Genomic DNA, 22067 nt, shown 5'->3' with positions numbered 1-22067 from the left:
AGACAGAACTGAGGGAAGGGATAGGACTCTTACTGAGAAAGCCATGGCACAGCCTGCTATTCAGAATACAAATGAGACCACCTGCTCGCCTGGCTAGTCACAGCTATCCCCTGTGGTACTGATGGGGGAGGTGGGGGCATTCACCCCTGGCATGCAGATGTGGGTGTGGGGGACCCTGGGTGAGTGAGCTGCAGCTCTTCATGGAGGTCCCAGCACTGGGTAAGCTGTAGCCTCATAGGCAGATGTGCAGAGAGCATCAGGTTGCATCCAGCTGTCAGGGGAGTGCTTTGGGATTCTTGTGAGGACCAAGTCTCCAGAAAGCAGATGATTCTACTTCCAGAGGTAGTCAGTTCCTCGGGCTGGAAGTGCCCAAGCAGTGTCTGGAAGATCCCCTCTCAAGAAAGAGAGCTCTGGGTCACCCCCTCCTACCTGTCCTGCCCCTATTCTGCCATTAGTGATATGAATGGTGGGAATTGGCCATAACTGACCAGGCGTATAGGTACATGTACCATGGAAGGCAAAGGAAGTGGCTGCTATGTTGATCATCCTTGAGGGACCAAACAGAGGATGCATACCCACTTCAGCAGAGCTGTGCCCTCTGATAGCAGACCCCAGTGAGGCAAGTCCAGTGGGCACCCAGGGGAAACCAGTAAAGGGCAGCTTCACTTGCTACTGTGAGGCGATGCACTGGGCTCAGGATGGAGCCAACGCTAGAGCAGCTGTGCCCATCAGATCTCAGGGGCAGAGGCTGGAGGGGGTACTTAGTGAAGGAGGCATGATCCCAGCCATAGGCAAATATCTAATCGAATGAGGGAGATTCCATCCCTGTCCTGCAAGCCCCAATCTGATGAAAGAGACACAGTCCCTGCCTCAGGAAGCCTGCAAATCTAAAGGGAGATACAGCGCCTGATCCCAGAGGGTTGTTCCTTGGGAGGAAAATAAGAGGCAGGTGGCCCTGATTGGAGCAGATTTGCAGGGTCCCAGACTTGATATGAGTGGCAGGAGGAGCGTGGCCCCAAGTCTGTAGTTAAGCAGAACCAAGGAGCCAGGCATGCTGACGTCCTGTCTCCACCTTTCCAGTGCTGATCTGAATCCACCCTCGCTGGCTATGACAATCCTGTGCCACCTTCTCCTGCTAGCTGCTCTGGGCTCCATTCTGTCTCCGGTGAATTATTGCAGATATACAGGCCAGCAGGAGGCTGGGGCTGGGGCTATGACTACCTGGCACAAAGGTGGAGCTCTCCAGGTGTGTCTCCCCTCCCCTCTCCATGCACACAGCACACACCACATTCCTGCTGTACGCTCTCCTGTCAGGGACTTCTGTCTCCTCTGCCTTGTCACCCTTCACCCAAATACCCCATTCACAGGGAGTCTCTAAGGGGCACCTCCAATGGGATTTAAGCCAAGGGGGAAGCAACTCTCTCCATGCCAGACTGGGTCTCTTGCCAGGTTGTGGTGGTAATGTATTGTAAGATTTTGGACCAGTCCCCTTCCCTCTGTCCCTCTGGACAGTGAGTAGGATGGTTCTAATGACCCCCAAGGTACCTGCAAGCACTGACTTTCTCTAAGCAGAAGGAATTAAGCAGAGTCTCTGGGTGAGGCTCTACCACTTAGCAACATGTAACTTTGAGCAATGACTTAACCTCCTGGAGCCTCAATTTCCTATAAAATGGGCACAAGCACTGAACCTGGGACGTGTTCTGAAGACGCAACGAAATCAAGCCGGTATAGTGGCTGGCACGTTGTTGTTGTTGTTGTTACATGCTGTGAAGTCAGTTCCGACTCATAGCGACCATGCCTAGGGTTTCTGAGGCTGTAAATCTTTAAGGGAGCAGAAAGCCTCATCTTCCTCCTGTGGAACAGCTGGTAGTATTGAACTGCTGACCTTGAGATTAGCAGCCCGATTTGTAACCACTACGCTACCAGAGCTCCTTAATCTGTTTAATGAACGTTACTTATGGGTTTACTGTTGTTTCCTTCCTCCCAGGAGTTACTATGTCTTCCACAGCTCATTTCTGACCTCATTTCTCTTCCCCCAGACCACTCTTCCACAACTGGGCTTTCTGCCCAATCTTGTCCCATGTGACCAGCTCCCACACAGCCTACCAGCCCATTTCTGAAGGTGCACCTTCCCCCAACTTCCCTGCCCTCTCCCCATACACACTACCACTCAGAGGGCCTCCCTGCCAGCCCCCTCTCCTGCAATTATGTAGAGCAAACAAGAGCAGCTGATAGGAAAGAAGCTGCTATTAGCTTAACCTTTCGGGACTGGAGCTGCTGGGATGAGATGGGGAGGCCTGTGGGGAGGGGTGTCTGAAGCAGGTGGGTTGGGGGAGGGAAGGCAAAGGACGGACACTTGCTCTGAGATATTGGGGTTTAGGATGCATGTACAAAAAGGCAAGAAAAAGGACAAAAAACAAAAGGAAGACAGGCATGGAATAAGGAGGCTGGAGCAAAGGAACAGGTCTGGAAGAGGCGGGAGGCAGAGAAAAGGTGGGGAAGATAAGGCAGATGGCCATGCTGCCCTCGTCCCCCAGCACCTTGCACAGAGTAACTGAGATGTATAGTGACATGTGTACTCCATCTGACACCATGAAGACCAGTAGACTGAAGATTGCCAAACACCACCTGATTCAGCTCTCCCCTTCTACAGATAGAGAAACCAAGACCCAGAAGGGGCTTTTGTCATCCCCAAAGTCGCAGTGTAAATTGTCAGAAACTGGGATTAACATTTAGGCCTCTGACTCCTGACCCAGAGCTCTCCTCTCTATGTTACTTCCCATCCATCACGCGTCACCCTTCCATGCATCCATGCATCCATGCATCATGCATCCATCCATTCCTCAATCCATCCATCCAAGCATCTACGCACTCTTCTCAGGTTCTTACCCTGGAATTGCTCAGAGTTGCTGGATGTTACATGGAAGTAAGAAAACAAGCTGGATGAAAAGAGTTCCACGGAGAGACAAACCAGGCAGGCACATGATTGCCTGTTCTCAGTAAATGTATCAGTGTGGGCATAGACAATGAGCAAATACCTTCTCCTAGATAAATCCAGAAGGCTTCAGGGAGGAGGTGACTTGGATCTGAGGTTTAAAAGATGAATTGGAGGAAGCTTTGACAATGGCAATTTCTCAGCAGAGCCAGGCTAGAGTACCAGTAGAAACGGGGTGTGTGTGTGTGTATGTGTGTGTGTGTGTATGTTCAAGAGGAAGGCTCTAACTGCCCTTTTCCTCCTCCTTTCTCCTCAAAATTTTGTTGGGGAGGGTGAAGCTGGGGTGTAGGGAGGTAGGAAGGGGAAAATACAGCTACCTGCAGGCTTTTCCCTTTCAAAGTGAGAGAGGGAGGGATGGGAGTGGGGTCAGTCTTACCAAAAGGGTTGGAAAATGTGGAGGGGTTACTGAAGGTGGTCAACAGAGGGCGCTTCACTTGTCCCAGCTCAGGTGCACTAGTGGGGTGGGGCTGGGGGGAAGGGTGGGGATGGGGGACAGGAGACAGTAGGCATCAGAGATATCTGGGAGGCCTGGGCTAGAGCCCTTCCTCCTAACCCCAAGTCCCTAGACTCACAGAGACCTTTCATCCTCCTGCCTATTCAGGTGGACTGGGGGAGGTAACAGGGCATGGGAAAGGGAGGGAGGACCTGACTCACTTAGCCCACAGCCTCGGCGAGACAGCAAGGAATATTTTTAGGCGCTCATTAAACAGGGAAGAAAGAAAGGGAAGGAAAGGAAGGAAGACGAGGATTATGCATTATTTTTCATCCAAGTGACAGCTCTGAGCATCTCCTCTGGAACTGTCATGCAAAAGAAATGGCATGTCTAATATTATTACAGAACGGGTGTGCATTGGGCGTGTGTGCGTGCATGTGTGTGTGTGCGCGCATGTGAGTGCATGCCACTGGTAGACCACTGGGGGGGCTGCAGGTGAGCATGGGTAAGCAGTGAGTGTGACACAGTGAAGCGGTGTGTGAGCAACCGCGTGTGAGGATGGAGCCATGGGACTCCAACTATGCGAGAAACTCTTTGAAGCCGTGTGTAATGGGGCATGCAGACTGTGTACAACACGGTGTAATTGGGTGTGCATAACTCTGGGTACGTGAGACCTCGTGGAAAGCTTGTATCCCTGAAGCTATGTGAGGTGGGCATGGGGTGAGGGTGGCTGGAGGGGCATCTTCATAGGTGAGGGAACATTCGGAGGGTGGGCTGTGTGGGGTTGCACAAATAGGGAAGGAGGAAGTGGATACCGAGGTGATTCAGTCAACTCCAGTAGATTATAGGGAATGGGGAAGGTTGGAGGGGGCACTGGGCCACATGCTCTTTTCTGAAGAAGAAAGGAGCTTCTCTGCACTATCTATCCCCCTTCCCTGCTCTTGCTGACCATGAGACCAGAAGGATACTCCTGGCTGATATGACTTCCATCTTCTCTTCGCTGAGCTCCAACTATTTTGTAGGTGCTTTGGAATAACACAAATGGTTAAGTGATCAGCGACTAACCAAAAACTTGGTGGTTTAAATCTATGTCCAGAAGATTGGTGGTGATGGTGGTGGTGGTGGTTGTGTGCCACCGAGTCAGTGCTGACTCATAGCGACCCTGTAGAGGGTTTGCGAGGCTGTAAATCTTTACAGGAGCAGAAAGCCTCATCTTTCAGCTGCAGAGCAACTGGTAGATTCGAACTGCTGACCTTGTAGTTGGCAGCCCGGCTTGTCATCCATTATCTACCAGGGCTCCTTATCCATAAGATTATAGCTACTGAAACATCTGTGAGCAGGTCTGCTCTGACACACATGGGGTCGCTGTAAGTTGGAATGGGCTCAGCGGCAACTGTTTTGATTTTCACAAAGATTATTTTATTGAATTTCAGAACAACCACCTTGTACAGTTGCTCTATCCAGTTGGTTTGGACTCTTAGCAAACCTGTATAGGATTTTCAAGGAGTGGCTTGTGGGTTTGAACCACTGACCTTGTGGTTAGCAATACAGTGTTCATCCTACAGCACACCAAGACTCCACCTTGTATGGTACTGGTGGTGGCAGTGTGCCACGGAGTTGGTTCTGACTCATTGCGATCCTGGGAGCAGAAAGCCTCATCTTTCTCCCATGGAGTGGTTGCTAGATTCAAACTGCTGACCTTGTGGCTAATACATATAACCCACTATGCTACCAAGGCTCCTTCCTTATAGTGTTGTTATTGTTAAATGCCGTCAAATTGGCTTCCTACTCATAGCGATCTATAAAGGGCTTCCAAGGAGCAGATGGTAAGTTTGAACCTCAGACCTTGTTCAAATCAACTTTGTGGTCCAGTGCCTTATCCTACAACACCACACCAAGACTCCTTGTACAGTAGGTACTATTAGTATCCCCACTTTATGAGAAGAGTGTTCATAAGTCAACTGAGGCTCAGAAGTTAAGAAAATTCCCAATATCACAGAAGCCAGTAGGAAGCAAAGCTGAAATGTCAATCGCAGACTCTGTTGAGCCTTTAAGAAAGTTCTCAGGGTTGGTAGAGCTAAGCTGACGGGGGCCCTGGTTAATGGGAAAGGGTCCAATGAGAGAGGCTTTGACTGTGAGCTACTGGAGCTTGGGGACCCTTCCAGGACTTCTTTGGAGTACCACAGGTGTCTTTCTAGATGAGAAGTGCCCAGCATATGTTGGGGGTAAAGGGGACCCGAGCTGGCCACGGGGATTTGCCTCTGTCAGTGGCTGAGTGGTGGCACGGGCTGCCAACTCAGTAACTAAAACCAGCCTCGTAAGTGGCTAATTGATTTCTGTTCCCTGATTAAATGTGCAGCACTTTACATAGCAGCAGAAGGAGGTCAGTGCCCGCCCACCCCCCCTTCTCCAGCGCCTCGTGCGGAGAGACAAAGAAATTGATTTTCCAATCGATGCTCTGAGCAATGATTAAATGTTCTCTGCACAGCGGGCCTAATGAGTCCCCGAGGGGCGTGCCGGCCCTTTAATTAGAGGCTCCCATGGGGGTCTGGGATAGGGACTATCCTGTAGTGAGGGGGTCCAGACAGGGATTGATGGACTGGGACTGAGAGATACTGTCTAGGGGCCTCAAGGCATAGAGACCCTATAGAAGGGTCCCTGGGCACAGCCTCCATGAAGGGGTCTTCAGACAGGGAGATTCCTTCCTTAGGTTTTGGGGCAGGGAGACACCAGGGGGGGTATGGCCCGGGAGGGAGATCTTATAAAGAGAGCCCCAGTGGAGAGTCCCACCCCACCCCGACTAGAAGGATTGGAGACTGGAGGCCCTCAGTGAGTGTACAGATGTACCCAGCTAGCCTGAGCTGGGACCCCACTGGTTCCTGGGTGCTCAGGCCCATGCCAAGACCTCCCTACCCCCAGTCTCCCAGGTTCCCCAACATCCAGGTAGCCACCGGTTCTCTCCTAGGTCAGTTCAGCTTCTCTACTGGCAGAGACTGAGGAGACCCCAACAGGAAATGAATCCCCGTTAAGCGGGGGCTGTGCGTTTTCATTACCCAGCTGCCCCATTGGAGGAACTGAGTAAAGACTTTAGAAATTCAAATGAAGCTCTCAGGGGAGAGCAAGGCTTAAACATTCCCCTGCGCAGGCGGCTTTATTGAAGGAATAAACTATATTTGCAAAGTAAGATATTGAGGCTGTCAGTTTCTCTTAGGGATATAATGAGATCCTGGGAGGGAGGGAGGCCGGCAGCATGGAGCTCCCGGAGGGCAAGGGCGGGAGCACCAGCCAGGAGCTGGGCCCAGCTGCCCAGCATGGGCTGGTCTAGGCCCCCATTTCTGTGACCACCAACAAGCTGAGACCTAGCACCCACCCCACATCCATGACCCTCACCACCCTCATTTGAACGCCTGAGAAGTCGAGTTCTGAGTGGAAGTAAGAAGCTAGAATGGTACTGCGAGACTCAGGAGACATCAAGACAGTAAAACCCCCTGAAATGCCTCTCCCCTACACATTTACCCATCAACTCTTCTCCCATGTACAGAGAGAGAAGGTAACCCAGAAGGTAACCCTAACTCTGGGATCAGACAGGACTTTGACCATAGGCGCTGCTACTTGCTAGCTGTATGAAGCAGGGCAGTTTATTTAACCCCGCTCTGCCTCAGTTTCCTCGTCTCTAAAATGAGAATGTGATAGTACTTACCTCATAGGTTTCTTGGGGGGATTAAATTAATTATTACATACTGAGTACTTAGCACATAACTGTTTTATGGAAGACATGCATATACTGATTATTATTATTAAAGAGTGGGGAAAGATGTTGATGAATGTGATGATCAGTCAACCTCCTTCCTTCCCCCTAGGAAGCCCAAACCTACTCTTACTACCATCACCATCAGCATCACCACTATCACCATTATCATACCACCCCCATCACCACCTCCACCCCCATCATCATCACAATGACTCCAGATTGAAGGAATGGTACAAAGGGGATCAGAGGAAGGCTTCCAGAGGAAAAAAGCCTATGGACAATGGACAATCTGGGTACAGTGCGCTCTTGCGTCCTCCCTTTTTCATTAATTCCTGGGTGATTAGGAAGAAGTTACCCATTTTCCTGAGCAGGAAAGTAAGGTCCAAGACCATTTTCCATGACCAGGAAAACAAGACAATTAGCCCCCAGCTCACCATTCCAGGGATAAGAGTAGAAGAAGGGTGTCAGCCCTTCTCCTTCAACTTCCATGCCAGTCGGAGCTGTTGGCGCATGCTGCCAGGGCCAAGAAAGGCCCAAGATCAGATCTGGGGGAGGAATGTCAAGTGCAATGGGTCGTGGCAAGAGGGGAGACTGGAGTTGACAGTATAGGAGCTCTGGTAGCATAGTGGTTATGAATCGGACTGTGAACCGCAAGGTCAGCAGTTCAAAACTACCAGCTGTTCTGCGGGAGAAAGATGAGGCTTTCTGTTCCCGTAAAGATTTACAGCCTCAGAAACCCTGAGTCGCTATGAGTCGGAACTGACTCCACAGCACTTAACAACAACAACAACAACAACAGGGTTGGGAGGAGCGTGGAGATAGAGCCTGCTCCTGACGCCTGAGGAGGTCTGGACTCAAGTCTCTGTGAAAGGTAGTATACTAGGGATCCTCCTTCCTGGTGATAGGACCTGCTGAGACCTAGAAGTGCAGAAGAAAGAGCCAGGCTCTGTTTCTAACTGCTGAGTGACCTTGGGCAAATCACTTAACACCTCTGGACCTCGTCTCCTGTTGTGAACTATGGCTACCATCATGAGATCATGAGAAGGACCGTGCAGCTAAGAGTTAAATGGTCCAGGGTTTAACGACTTCACCACATCTTACTATGAATCTTTAGCCAGAGTATTTAATATCTATCTCTGACTTGAGCATCTTTCTCTGCAAAAGGAAAGAGGAGTCTCAATGCATTGCTGCGAAAATGAAGCGACCATCACAGGGCCTGGCACATAGTAGGTCATCAATGAAGTAGCTGAGACTGTACTGTCTTCTAAATCTTCTGATGTGAACTCCCAGCACCACCAGGAACACTCTACCATCATCATCATCACCACCACAATCACAACCATCATTCCACCACGACAACATACACTCACATACAAACATACACGTACCTTAAGTTTTTAAACTTAAGAGCCAGAAAGAGGGGAAACAGGGTGAAGAAAGGGGCTGTTTTTTGGGATAGTCACATGGTCTCTCCATCCTCCTCCTCCAAATAAGACAAGAACCAGGCTGCCTTAGAGAATGACACAAAGCAAAGAACCATGCTACAGTGGATCCTTTATATCCTTTGGTTTCACATCTGCAAATTCAACCAACTTCAGATAGAAAATAATTGGGGGGGGGGAGTAATTCAGTGGTCAAAGCAACCCCTCAAAGGGTAAAAGAGAGCATAATGTACTATTTACATAGCATTTACATTGTAATAATCTAGAGTCCTCTTGTAGGGTTGAAGAATAAACACTAGACTACTAGCCACAAGGTTAGCAATTCAAACCCACCAGTTGTTCCTTAAAAATCCTATACAGGGTCGCTATTAGTTGGAACCTACTTCTTGACCGCACTTAACAACAGAGTTGACTTAAAGTATACTGGAAGCTGTGCTTAGGTTATATGCAAATACTTATACTACATCATTTTATGAGGCATGAGCATCCTGGATTTTGGTATCTGCAGGTGTCCTGGAACCAAGACCTGAGATAACTGAGGGATGACTGTAAACAGAATGCTCAGTTTTCCTGGACTCCACAACGCCTCCTGCTGGTGAGAAGAGATGTAGCTTGCACCACTGGCAAAGGGACAGGGGAAGTGGCTAGAAATAGGTGAGGTCCTACCGTGTGCCAGGCACTATTTTTGGTGCTTTATATACTTAATCTTACTTGATGGTCTTTCTCTACTCCTGTGATGGGTATTAGTTACTGTATTTTAGGGAAAAAATGGTGTCTCAGAGGAATTAAATGGGTTGGTCACAGTCATGCAGCCACTAAGTGTCCAAGCTGAGTTTCAGTGCCACCTTCACACTCTGCGGGAGAACAGAGCTACAGAGGCAGGAGAGGGGAGGGAAGATCCTGGGAGAAGAGAGGAATTCTGGGTCATTTTCAAAGGTTCAGGACGTCTGGGTCCCCAGGCTGGGCACCCAGACGCTGCTCCCCAGCCCTCTGGGGAAATCACATTTCATTGTGCATTGATTTATCTTGTTCAATCAGCTTGTTCACTGGCCCCAGGCCCCAGCACAGGGCCTGGCACCTGGATGACTAATGGTCGCTGAGTAAATATATGAATGAACCTATGAAAGCATGAATCAATCAGGACGTCAACGCCGGGTGGCAAACTGTACTGCCGATGAAAACCCAGACTCCAGGAAAACAGCAGGTAATGCAGCTCGCCTGGCTTTTCAGTACTATTATTTTTGTGTCTTTCTGATTTTATAGAAATGTTTGGTCCCAGATGGTAGAGCACAAGCTGACTGACTGATACCCCAGAACTAATACCCTGAGACAGACCAAAGGCAAGAAGGAGGATTATTCAACACAGCACCCAGGGGCATGGTGTGTGGCAACAGTATTCTTGTGCATGGTGAAGGAGATGAAATAAAATTTATACCAAAACCATCTTTGCATCCTTTTAGTGGTTTCTTCCCCCTGCCTCTGTCTCATGCCTTTATTCCTTCCATATCTGGCAGGTTCTGGATGCCTAGGAGCAGAGAGGTGCCCCATGTGCCCCATGCCCAGCCTCAAGACCCAGGGGCCTGGGTCTGGTTGACACTGTACCCATTTTAGCTGTTGTCCTCTTCCCTTGCTGTGGCCCTGGGAGACGAGGGCAGCTAGGCTGCTCACTGGTTTCATCTGGGCCCCTGTGGGTAAGGAAATGAGCACTGATGGGTGAGTTGGCAGCTGGGCTGGAGTGGTGCAGCCAGCCGCCCTGGGCACTGTCTTCCCTGCTTGTCACCACTCCCGGCTGCCCAAGCAGCAAAGCAAAGTCACAGTGACAAGATCCAGAGGGGAGAGGCTCCAACTGAAGGGGGCTGCTGGTCTCACAAGCCACTGGAGCAGCAATGTGACAGCTTCTCATTTAAGGGGGTCCTCTGTCCTCAGCTCCTGCTCCCTCTGCCTAGACCCTTGTCACTCTGCATTTCTCCAGCTTGTCTTTGTCTGTCTGGCTTCCATTCTGGGCTGATATCAGCTCAGGATGGCCTTTGGTGCACACTTCTATCTCCTCCTTCTTTCTCTTCCTCATCCCGGACCTCAGGATTCACCTTCCTGTTCCCTACACACACTTACTCACACACAGTCACCATGTCAGCTAGGAAGCAGGAGGAGCTGGGATGGTGGGCTGGAAGGAGGTGTGACTATGATCTAGGTCCCCAGTGCGTTTGTGAGTGTGAGCTGGTGTATGTTCAAAGGTGTGAGCATGTATGCATGAGCATGTATGCACGGGTGTGTATATATGTGTACGTTGAGAGTTAGAAAGCATACATGCACATGCCTACGTGTGACAGGGAAAGAATATGTGTGGTGGGGAGCGGGGCAGTGGGAGCCGCACTGGGTGTGTGAGCATGTGGTGGTGAGTTGGGGGTGAGTGTGGAAGCAGAGTCCAGAGGCACATGGCCAAATGTAGCCTCAGAGCTTGTATTGCTGAATGGGGAGAATGGCAGTCCATGCCCTAGGCTCCCTCAAATCAGGTCAGGGTGTGGGGTGAGGGGTGTGAAGCTGCTGAGCTCTGGGCTGGGCCCCTGTCCGCTCCCCAGGCCTGTCAGTCACTGATCTGTTCCATGTTCCTATAAATATTTACAAATCCCAGCTGCTAAGGAGCAAGACATTTTCTACCAGCTGGGGCTCCCAGCCTGGAAACAGGAAAGGCAGGGAAGGAACCAGCAGGAGAGGAGCTTGGAGGAGGGGAAGCGGGGGCTGACTGTGACTGCAGGGTCCAGGACTCCAGGGTCCAGCTCCTAGTTTTGCCACAGGTTAGCCTGTGGGCCCCAGTATGTTCCCTCAAAAACTGTGGAGACTGTCTCAGGAAGCCCAAGTTACCTCTATCTAAAGAAGAAGGATTCCCCCTTCTATAGCCAACCTCCTGCATCTGATGTATGCCTCCCAATTAAGGATAAAGTGGGAGGATCGTCTTACTTTTTAAAAGATGCAGAGAATCTTTCCTTCCTGGAGGGTATGTCTCTGAATGAACTATCCTCACCAGGACACCTTGATAAATCCATCTGGATCTTCTAGATTGGAAGCTGGAGCACAAGCAATTCAGTGATCCTCACTCATCACAAAAGCCCCTTCTACAGCCCCTATGGGGAGCTCATGCATTTTCATCTGGCCTCACCCTCCATCCCCAGCCCCAGCCCTGTCACTTCAGGTTCCTGGGTATGGAAACCTGGAAGAAGGGGAATTAGAAGGGGCCTAAGGGGAAGACTCACTTGCCTCAGTCCTTCAACTGTGCCTAGGTCGATAGTCAGGTGACACAGCTCAAGAGAGCATCTTTTCTCAGGCAGGGATCAATTATCGATTATTGATCCTCTCTACCCAGTGTCCAACATAATGTCAGGCACATCACAGGTTCTCACCAATTATGTGACGTCATCGGCCATATGCCTGGATCTTGAAAGTAAGCTTTTCCAATAGCATTTGGTGACAAATTGCCATTCCTAGTCCTATAGCTGAGGAAGGGACCAGAAGTTCTGTGTTGTCCTGGGCCTCCCAGCTCAAGAAAGCACAGCACAAGCACAGAAACCATCCTAGCTTAGGTTTGTCTACGAAGAGAAATACTGGGAAAGACTTGGAATGAGAGTAAAAGCCAAGCGGAGGAACCCCATGACATAGTGGGGGCTCTGGCTGGTTGTATGGGACACCCAGCTGGACACCAGGCCCCAGGGGCCATCAAGGTCAGACAGGTAGGGCTTGCTGCTTGGTCAGAGATGGAAGCCAAGCCGAGGCTTCCTACCTCACTTCCCGTTCCCCAGACCAGCTGTTTCTACCAGTGTGGGTGACCCTACCTATCCCAATTGCCTAAGATGAAAAGAAGGAACTGGGGTGATGCTTAAATCTGTCAATTTCCTAAGTCCAGAGATGTGATGACATGGCAAGGCAAAGAAGGGGCCCAGGAGCCAGATTGGAGCTTCCCTTAGTGAAACTCAACTCCGTCTACCATAGAGCAAACCACCACCTTCTCAGCTGCCTAGGAGGAAGTGCAGGGACTGGAAAGGAGGGAACAGGAGGAAAACCGTCTGGAGAGTGTGCCAGGGAAGACAGGCCCAGCAATGGTGGTGGTACATGAAGGGTTAAATCTATTCCTAAAATAGCTGAGCCAGAGCCAGAGCCTAAGCTAGCTGGCCAGTATGTCTCCAGGAGAGCAGATCTATAGTGGGGGGAGTTGAGGCCAGCTCTGCCCCTACCTTTGGCTGCCTGGCTCTGGCTACTAATTAAGCCTCCCATCCCCACGGCCTACTAGGCCCTCCTGCCCTACCAGAGTCAGGTGGGATTAGCAGAGGAGTCATGTCTCCCAGAGAACGGGAAACTCCAGCTAGGACCGTGGGTCCTGTAGTTTAGGTACCATCTTTCATACATAACCCTGGCCTGGGTCAGGGATGGACACATAGATGGACAAAGTGCAGGCTTTGTGGATGAAAGATGAGATTGAGACTGTCAGGCATGGTCAGTCACTATTGGGTGGAACATCTCCCCACCTCAAGAAGTTCACCAAATGCCAACTTCTCCTGGCTTTGCATCTACCTCCACTTGGGGCATATTGGGTAAGATGTGGGGCAAGGAAGGCCAGGGAGAGACTGGGGAGTCCTTCCAAGAACAAACCACATCTCTGTCTCAGGGCCAGAACTATCCACATAATTTGCAGGGCACAGTGTCAAATGAAGATGTGGAGCCCTTTGTTATAGATTATGAAGAATTTCCAGATGGTGACAGCAGAGTCCTCGAAAGTACAAACCCTGTGTGTCTGCCCAGGTCACATGACCATGAGGCTAGCCTTTTCAGGGGTTCCGTTTAATGGACATTTACTAAGTATCTACTGTGGGCCAAACACTGGTAGGGCTCTGAGAGATCCCCCTCGGTCACTCAGACCCCAGGCGGATGAAGATGAGGTGCTCAGAGACTGCTCTTGGGACCTGGACCCTGGCTGTGTATCTTTCTTTCAAGGTGCTGCTGCGGCTATAATTCTATTCCACAGCCCTGCCGCCAGGCCTCTGAAACCTCACCCACCGGGTTACTCCCACTCTCAGTGGCTCTATGGGGACCACCCAGTGCAGAGGCAACCATCAGTCCCTCTTCCTCACCTCCTGATCTCCCATCAGGGTCCTGAAAAGAGACCTTGAGGCTCCTATCTTAGCTCTGCCTCTTATTGGCCCTATGACCTTAGGCAAGTCATTTCTCACTCTAGGCCTCTGTTTCCCTGAACTGTCAAAGGAAGGGTCTCTATGACCTTTCCAGACCCTACATGTTATGGTCTCTTGGAGTGGAAATGAAAGAGGGGCTTTTTCCTAACAAGGACAATGCTCCCTAGAAGGAGTCTTCCCTAATCTTCCTGGGAACAGATGGCTTTCTCTGTGCTGCCCTTATCCTCAGAACCACAGAACCCAGGAAAACCAGCCACACCCCACCAGCCCCAATTCCTCCCTCCTCTACCCTTCTCTTCTACTACTGCTCCTCCACTGCCTCCCCTCATCCTGGAAGAGGCCTATGGGAGGGGGCAAGGTGCTTCAGACCTTGCGGGCCAGGCAGGAGGCTGGGCCCTCTCTCTGCTGCCTTTGCAGGAGGCTCCAAGTAATTGCACAGCCTGTCACTCCTGCATCCCGCTATCTGTCTCTCTGGCTGACCCTGTGCATCCGCCATTATATTGGTTCTTGTTGGGGCTGTGGAGTCTCATTACTTATACATGCAGCTGGGAGACACGGAGCTGGGCTGAGGGGAGAAGGCCCCTCCCATTACGCCTCCCCCTCCCTCAGTTGGGTCTTTTCAGGAGCTTTCTTCCTGGAGCTGGATTTGGGATGGGCAGCTGACAGCTGCTGGTTAGAGGGGGTGAGAAGGGATGCAGAGTTCTCTGGTGAGGGAGACATGAGGAAGCCAGTCAATGACCTGAGCACTTGGGCTCTGCCCCCTCATTCCCACTCTGTCCTCCTCAGAAGGTGGGGCTTCGGGAGGGATTCCCAAAGAAGGTCTCCTTGCCTATTTCTTAGACCTGGAAAAGACTCAGGAGTTCTGAGACCCAGCCTGGTTCAGGCCAATAAGATGTGTCCTGAGCCCTGATCCCCAATTACAACTCAACTTCCAGTATTCCACACTTTCTGACAAAATGCCTTCTTTCTAAAGGGAAGTAGGAAATTATGAGAGTTTTTCCCACACAGGGTCTGGAAATATCTGAGTTAAAATGTCAAGAAGAGGTTTATGATGCTTCAGTGGAAGTCTATGAGGAGTTCTCTTTACCATGAGAATCACCATCTCTCAGACCTGCCTAGGACAATCTCCCAGTCCAGAAGAGGAAACAGAAAGTCCTAGATGTGATGTGACCACCTCTGACTCACAAAACAAATGGTGGTCTGACTGGGTGCTCAGCTGTAGACAAGTGGCTTCCACCAAAAAAAGTCTTGTGTACTCCTGGACCTTGATTGACCCAAGCTGTTCTTTGTCCCTAAAATATCTTACCCTGCTCCCTCCTTGCCAGCAGGGTTATGCCTGCTAGGCCCAGTGGCATGATGACAAGCCCCCACCTGGGGTCAAACACACCTAAATGTTAACCCCGTCTTTCCTCTTACCAGCTGTGTGATTTCCAGCAAATCACTTAACCTCTTCTGAGTCTCACTTTCTTCATTTACCTTGAAACAATGTCAGTTCCTTAGACTTCTAAATCAAAAACCAAAATCAAGGCTGCTGCCATCTGGTTGATTCTTATTAATGGTGACTCTATAGTGGCCAGGAGGCAGAATTATAGAATGTGCCCTTGGATGGCTTAAATTATTATATATGCGTGAGTGTTTTTGTTTTTTTAAAAAAGCTAAAATGAATAGAGAGAAATACTATTAACTGATGGTACTTGGAGGGGATTATAATCATTGTAATGAAACAAAGTATATGATTTGTTTAATGTAAAACTGATGATCTGCACTATAAACTTTCACTCAATTGACAATAAAAACTTTAAAAAGAAATAATAGTGACTCTATGGACAGAATCCTGTTGTGGGACTGTGAATTAGTGTGCTAGACTGCAAGGTCAGTTTGAACTGCAGGGTTGGTGGTTCAAGTTCATCAGCTGCTCCTCAGAAACCCTATACAGGTCACTATGAATTGGAAACAACTCCACTCCACGTCACTTAACAACAACACAGGACAGAGAAGAACGATTCCCTAGGGCTTCCAAGGTTGTAAATCATTACGGGAGCAGACAGCCTCATCTTTCTTCAAAGGAACAGCTGGTGGGTTTGAATTGTCGGACTTGGCTTAGTAGCCCAATGCCTAACTCACAGCACTGCCAGAATGAAATGAAATAGAGGTTGTAAATCACCTGGCATATATTAGGCACCCAGTTAATAGCAACGATGTTCATCCATCCTCCATTCATTTAATAAACATTTCAAGATTCTTTCAGAAACCTGCAAGTCTCCAGCCTCTCTCCAATCTTTCACCAAATCTGCCAATTTGCCTCTTGCCTTCTCAGGTCAGGCACCATCAGCTCTCACCTGGACCACTGCAGCTGCCTCCCAGCGAATCTCTCTACCTTCACTCTTACCCAATTTTAAACCCTCCTCCCCAGAGCAAGGAGAGCATCCTTCTACTCTGAAAGCTCTGATTCTATCATTCACTTACTTAAAACTTTCAGTCATTTCCTATTGCCCTTAGGATAAATTATAAGCTCCTGTCACAGCCACAAGGCCCTGTAATTTACCAAGACCTGGACTTAGTAAATGCTGCTCCTTTTGCCTAAAACACTCTTCCATCCCTCCCTCCTCTACCTCTAGAGACATCTCTTCATATTGCTGACTCCTGATTTGAGTATCTCTTCTTCCAGGAAGTCGTCCATGGTTCCCTGCCTCCAGATGAATTCTGGTAACACTGCTTAGTGTTCTCGTGTTGTTGCTGTTGTTAAGTATTCTCATAGCACCCCACATATTCCCAGACAGCACTTGTCAGGTTGGATTGCAGCTGCTTATCAGTTGTCCACCTATTAACTCCATGAGGACAAAAGCTAGCAGATATGATGTGTCCTGTACTAACAAGAATCAATTGATAAGAAATTATAGAAGGGATGATGGATGGATGGATGGATGGATGGATGGATGGATGGATGGATGGATGGATGGATGGAAGAAGAGACATATCCTCTGTAAAGTCTTCCTGGACTACGCTGGGGAAGTGCTTCATTTATGCTTCCTAACACCTCTTCCCAAGCCTATGTTTCCTCAGTTATAAAGTGAGTCCTGGATGCTGCGCTGTGGGTTAATACGCCAGACTGCAAAATCGTTTGTACTGCAAGGTTGGCAGTTCAAGCTCACTAGCTGCTCCTCAGAAACCCTATACAGAGTCACTATGGGTTGGGACTGACATAATGGCACTTAACAACAACCTTACCTTCTGGGATTATTGACATTACATGATAAAAGTGATGTAATACTTTTTAAAATGCATTTTACTAGGTGTCAAATCCAAATGAGAGAATCCACATAAAGTGATTAGAACAGGACGCTGCACTAAGGAAGTGCTCCAGACGGATGTTACGTACCATAATTATCTGGTGTGGTGCTATAGAATAAGTACTGTTACCCCTCTTAGAAACCCTGCACAGAGTTGCTGTGAGTTATAACCATAACGGACTCCACAGCACTTCACAACAACAACAATAATTATCATAGCACTGATCACTTCTTTCTGCCCTTGTTCCCTGACAACAGTGAGCTCTCCAGGTACTTACTGCTCAGGTTGGTCTCATTTTTAGACCACCACCACCTTGCAGTTAGGAGCTCTGTTAGCGTAGTGGTTACGAATCGGGCTGCGAACCTTAAGGTCAGCGGTTCGAAACTACCAGCTACTCCGCAGGAGAAAGATGAGGCTTTCTACTCCCGTAAAGATTTACACCCTCGGAAACCCTGTACAGGGTCGCTATGGGTCGGAACCGACTCGATGGCACTTAACAACAACAACAACAGCCACCTTGCAGTACCTGACTTGGTGCTTTCAGTAAATATTTACTGAATGAGCAAGTGAATAAATGAATGCACATTTGCTAGTCGATGAGTCAAGGCACAGCACCCCCTTTCATCACCCATAAACCCAGACACACGCTAACACAAACACAGTCTCTTACACATTCACACCCACTCACATTCATTCATTCAAAGAACCCCAGAATAACACTGAACAGACACTTTGTTTCCTGAAGTCAGCCTTGCATAAATTAAGTGCCTTACCCACTTCCCTGCACCCCACACAATTACCCTGGAATGACAGGGACTGTAGGAGTGAAGGAGCTTCCACAAAAAAAAGAGGGAAAGCAAAACCAAACAGGCAGCATTCCAACTAGAGATAAGACAGGTCTACATCCCCCAGCATACACTCTGGTGCCTTCTTCTTCCTGGAAATCTGGGTCCCAGGTCTTCATGGTTGGTTAGCTGGGAGCTAGTACTCCAGGGGTTCTCCCTCATTCATCCGGTACCCTCTCTAAACCTGGAAGGGGAAATCCATTGTACCCCAGTTCTAGTGCCAAGCATAACAATCTACAGGAAGATGCCAGGACCAAGGAGACCAAAGGCCTGGGGTGGAGGGAAGACCTTTTAAGCCTCAGTGAAATAATTATAAGTAGCCACCATTTTGTTGTTGTTGTTATGTACCGTGGAGTCGGTTCCGCCACATAGTGACCCTGTACCGGGCTTCCGAGGCTGTAAATCTTTATGGGAGCAGAAAGCCTCATCTTTCTCCCGCAGAACAGCTGGTAGTTTCGAACTGACCTTGCTGTTCACAGCCCGTTTTGTAACCACTACGCTACCAGAGCCACCATTTACTGGGTGCTAAATCCAAAGCTTTACATACTTTATTTTTATTAAGTTGTTAAGTGCTGTTGAGTTGGTTCTGACTCATAGCAACCCTATACAGGGTTTCTGAGGAGCAGTTGGTGAGTTTGAACAGCCGACCATGTGGACCATGCAGTAGTAGTCCAGTGCTTATCCCTACAGTGCCACACCAGAACTCCTTACATAATTGTTGTTGTTAAGTGCCATGGAGTCAGATCGTATTTAATCCTCACAACGACCTTTTTCATGAAGGAGGACAATGGACCTGGGAGGTTAGGTGACTTGTCTAAAATCACTAGTTGAGACTTGCACATAAATCTAATTCCAGAATCTTCAACCGCCAGGCTTTAGACAGTTTGAAGTGAGAGATATCTCGGGGGTCTTAAGGAACTAAGCTGAGGAGCCGTCCAGCAAGGCAGCAGCCCCCGCTAATCAGCCAGGCTCTCATTTCCCAAGTGTCCAGAGTCCCACACCAGGGAGAAAGGGATGGACGTCTCCTTCGGGACCTGGGCGGGGCCAGGGCGGCGCCTGGCGAGCCTGAAGGAGGCGCGGAGCTGGTGGTCCAGGCTCGCAGGCCAAGATGGCTGTTAATTAAAGTGCTGGCACAGCTCCTCTCTGCAAAGTTTGAAGCCGTTATTTTCCACTCCAGCGAAGCGGGGAGAATCCGGCTGGGCTGACAGAGACGCCACTCCGCGCCTGGGGAACAGGCGCGCGGGCGGGGGCGGGCGCTGGCCTCCGCGCGCACCTTAGCGATGCGGGGCGAATGCTGGGGTGGCGGTCCCCGCCTCTGCTCCGCCGGGGCAGCCAGCCGCGGAACCCTAGCGGGTTCTGGGAGGGCTGCAGGAGGAAGGTGGAGGAGCCCCAGCGATGTGGTGGAGGAGGGGGAGTGTGAGGGTGTAGTGTGTGTGTGTGGGGGGGGGTCTATACAAACTATACGCTAGTGACCGTGCAAGCGTCCCTTGTGTCACCAGCCCTGTGGCTTTCATGGGGAGAAATAGGGGGAGACCGGACTGATAGCCCTCTGCTGGCCTGACTCATGCTCTCAACCCTTCCTTAGCTCTGAACACCTGCCTTTGGGCGGTAAACAGTGCCTAGAACCCCAATCAAATTGAAGCTAGAAGAGCTGGAGCCGAGCTGACGGTTTGAATCCAGGCTCTACCATTTACCAGTTGTGTGATTTTAGAACAAGTCCCTTAACTGCCCAGAGCCTCAGCTCTCCTTCTGTAAAAAGAAAATAATGATGAGTTGTATCTCTTTGGATTGTGGAGATCAAGTATGATCACAGATGTAAAGCATTCAAAACAGAGTCTGGAACACAGTCAGCCCAGAATAAATGCCATTTATTGCATTTTTAAGCTCCCTCCATAGGATGGAGGGACAATAACCTGTGCTCAAACCTCAGCTCCCCTGTTAATAGTCTCGTGCCTCTTTTCCTCCCAACCCATAACCGGCTGCCCTAGAGTGGATTCCAACTCCTGGAAACCCTACAGGGCAGAGTAGAACTGCTCCATAAGGTTTGGGAGGCTGTATTCTTTGTGGGGGAGTCCTGGCGTGGCGCTGTGGGTTAATGCGCCAGACTTCAAAGCCGTTTGAACTGCAAGGTCAGCGGTTCAAGCTTCTCCTCAGAAACCCTATACAGGGTCGCTATGGGTCAGAATTGACTCAACAGCACTTAACAACAACAATTCTTTGCGGGAGGCGCCCTGGTGGCACAATGGGTTAAGTGTTGGACGGCTAACCGAGGGTTGATGGTTCAAACCCACCCACCAGCTGCTCCAGTAAAGATTTACAGCCTGGGAAACCCTAGGGAGTAGTTCTACTCGGTTCCGTGGGATCTTGAGTTTGCATCAAATCAATGCAGTATTTTTGGGGTCCTGGTGTGGCGCTGTAGGATAAGCGCAGGACCGCAAGGTCGGTTTGAACCACAAGGTGGACAGTTCAAACTCACCTCTTCTTGGAAACACTATACTGGATCGGTATGAGTTGGAACCGACTGGGTGGCACTTAATTACAACAGCAGTTCTTTACAGAGGAGTCCTGGTGTGGCGCTGAAAGATAAGCACCAGACAGTAACCAAAGGTCAGCAGTTCAAACCCACTAGCCGCTCCTCAAAAACCCTATACAGGGTCGCTCTGAGTTGGATTCCACTGGAAGGTACTTAACAATAGCAACATTCTTTACTGAAGCAGAATGCCTCATCTCTCTCTGGAGAATCCGCTTGTGGTTTAAAACCGCGGGAATTTTCGATGAGTTGCCCAAAGCCCAAAGCCTTTCCCAGCCTTTAGGCAGAATGAAACAGCTCAACTATGGGTTGTTGTTGTTAAGTGCCGTAGAGTCGATTCCGACCCATAGCGACCCTATATAGAGTTTCCAAGGAGCAGCTGGTAAGCTTGAATCACCGATCTTGCAGTTCAAACGACTTTGCAGTCTAACGCCATGTAGCCCACAGCGCCACACCAGGACTCCTTCAACTATGGATTGTTGTTATTAGATGCCATTGAATCGGTACCGACTCATAGCGACCTTATGCACAGCAGAATGAAACACTGCCCGATCCTGGGCCAACCTCACTATTGTTGCCACACTTGAGTCCATCGATGCTGCCTATGGGTTGTTGTTGTTGTTGTTATGTGCCGTCGAGTCGATTCCGACCCATAGCGACCCTGTACAGGGTTTCTGAGGCTGTAAATCTTTACAGGAGCAGAAAGCCTCATCTTTCTCCTGTGGAACCGCTGGTAGTTTCGATCTGCTGACCTTGCTGTTCACAGCCCGATTCGTAACCACTACGCTACCAGAGCTCCTTTGCCTATGGGTAGGTTGTTGTTGTTGTTGTTAAGTGCCTTCAAGTCGGTTCCGACCCATAACGACCCTGTACAGGGTTTCCGAGGGTGTAAATCCTTACGGGAGTAGAAAGCCTCATCTTTCTCCCTCGGAGCGACTGGTAGTTTCGAACCGCTGACTTTCAGGTTCGCAGCCCGACTCATAACCACGACGCTACCAGAGCTCCTGTTCTACGGACTTCATATGGGTCAGCAACGGAGAGTAGGAAGAGGCTGCTGAATCTCAGCAGCCAGCCTAGCTTCTAAAGGCAGAACCCTCGCTGATGGCTAGATAAAGTGGGGGGTGGAGGGTGGAGGGAGAAGGAGCAGTGGCCTCAAATAATGTGACAAATATTTTTATAAAGGTAGACACATTTCAGTTTATGCAACCTAAACACTTTACTGCTTTTAAGGAAGAGGAGAACCTCTTGCAACCTAATAGGGAGAAGAGTTAGGAAGCCTGCTGAGGAGGCTGAAGGAGGAGGCCAGAAGAACTGTGTGGGTCCACTCATCTAGGTGGCTGGGAAAGGTACCACCATTCAGAGATGGTTTCGTATTCTCAGATGGAAAAATAACGTGGGGGTGCTCGTTTTCCTTTCTTTTTGCTCACTTTCTTAGGATTCCCATTTTCCCTTGTCTAATACCAGAATGATCACAGAAAGATGGAGGAGAGGGCCCCCAAGAAAAATCAGCCTGAATTGGCCTGGAGTTGGGTGGGAATCTAAGATCCTGGCCCTCCTGAGGAAAGGTGAGTCTGAGAGTAGGAAAGAAAACAGGAGGGAC

This window comes from Chrysochloris asiatica, unplaced genomic scaffold, assembly GCF_000296735.1.
Source record: "Chrysochloris asiatica unplaced genomic scaffold, ChrAsi1.0 scaffold00007, whole genome shotgun sequence".
Taxonomy (NCBI): Eukaryota; Metazoa; Chordata; class Mammalia; order Afrosoricida; family Chrysochloridae; genus Chrysochloris; species Chrysochloris asiatica.
The sequence above is the reverse complement of the archived record's forward strand: the minus strand, read 5'-3'. Positions refer to the sequence as shown.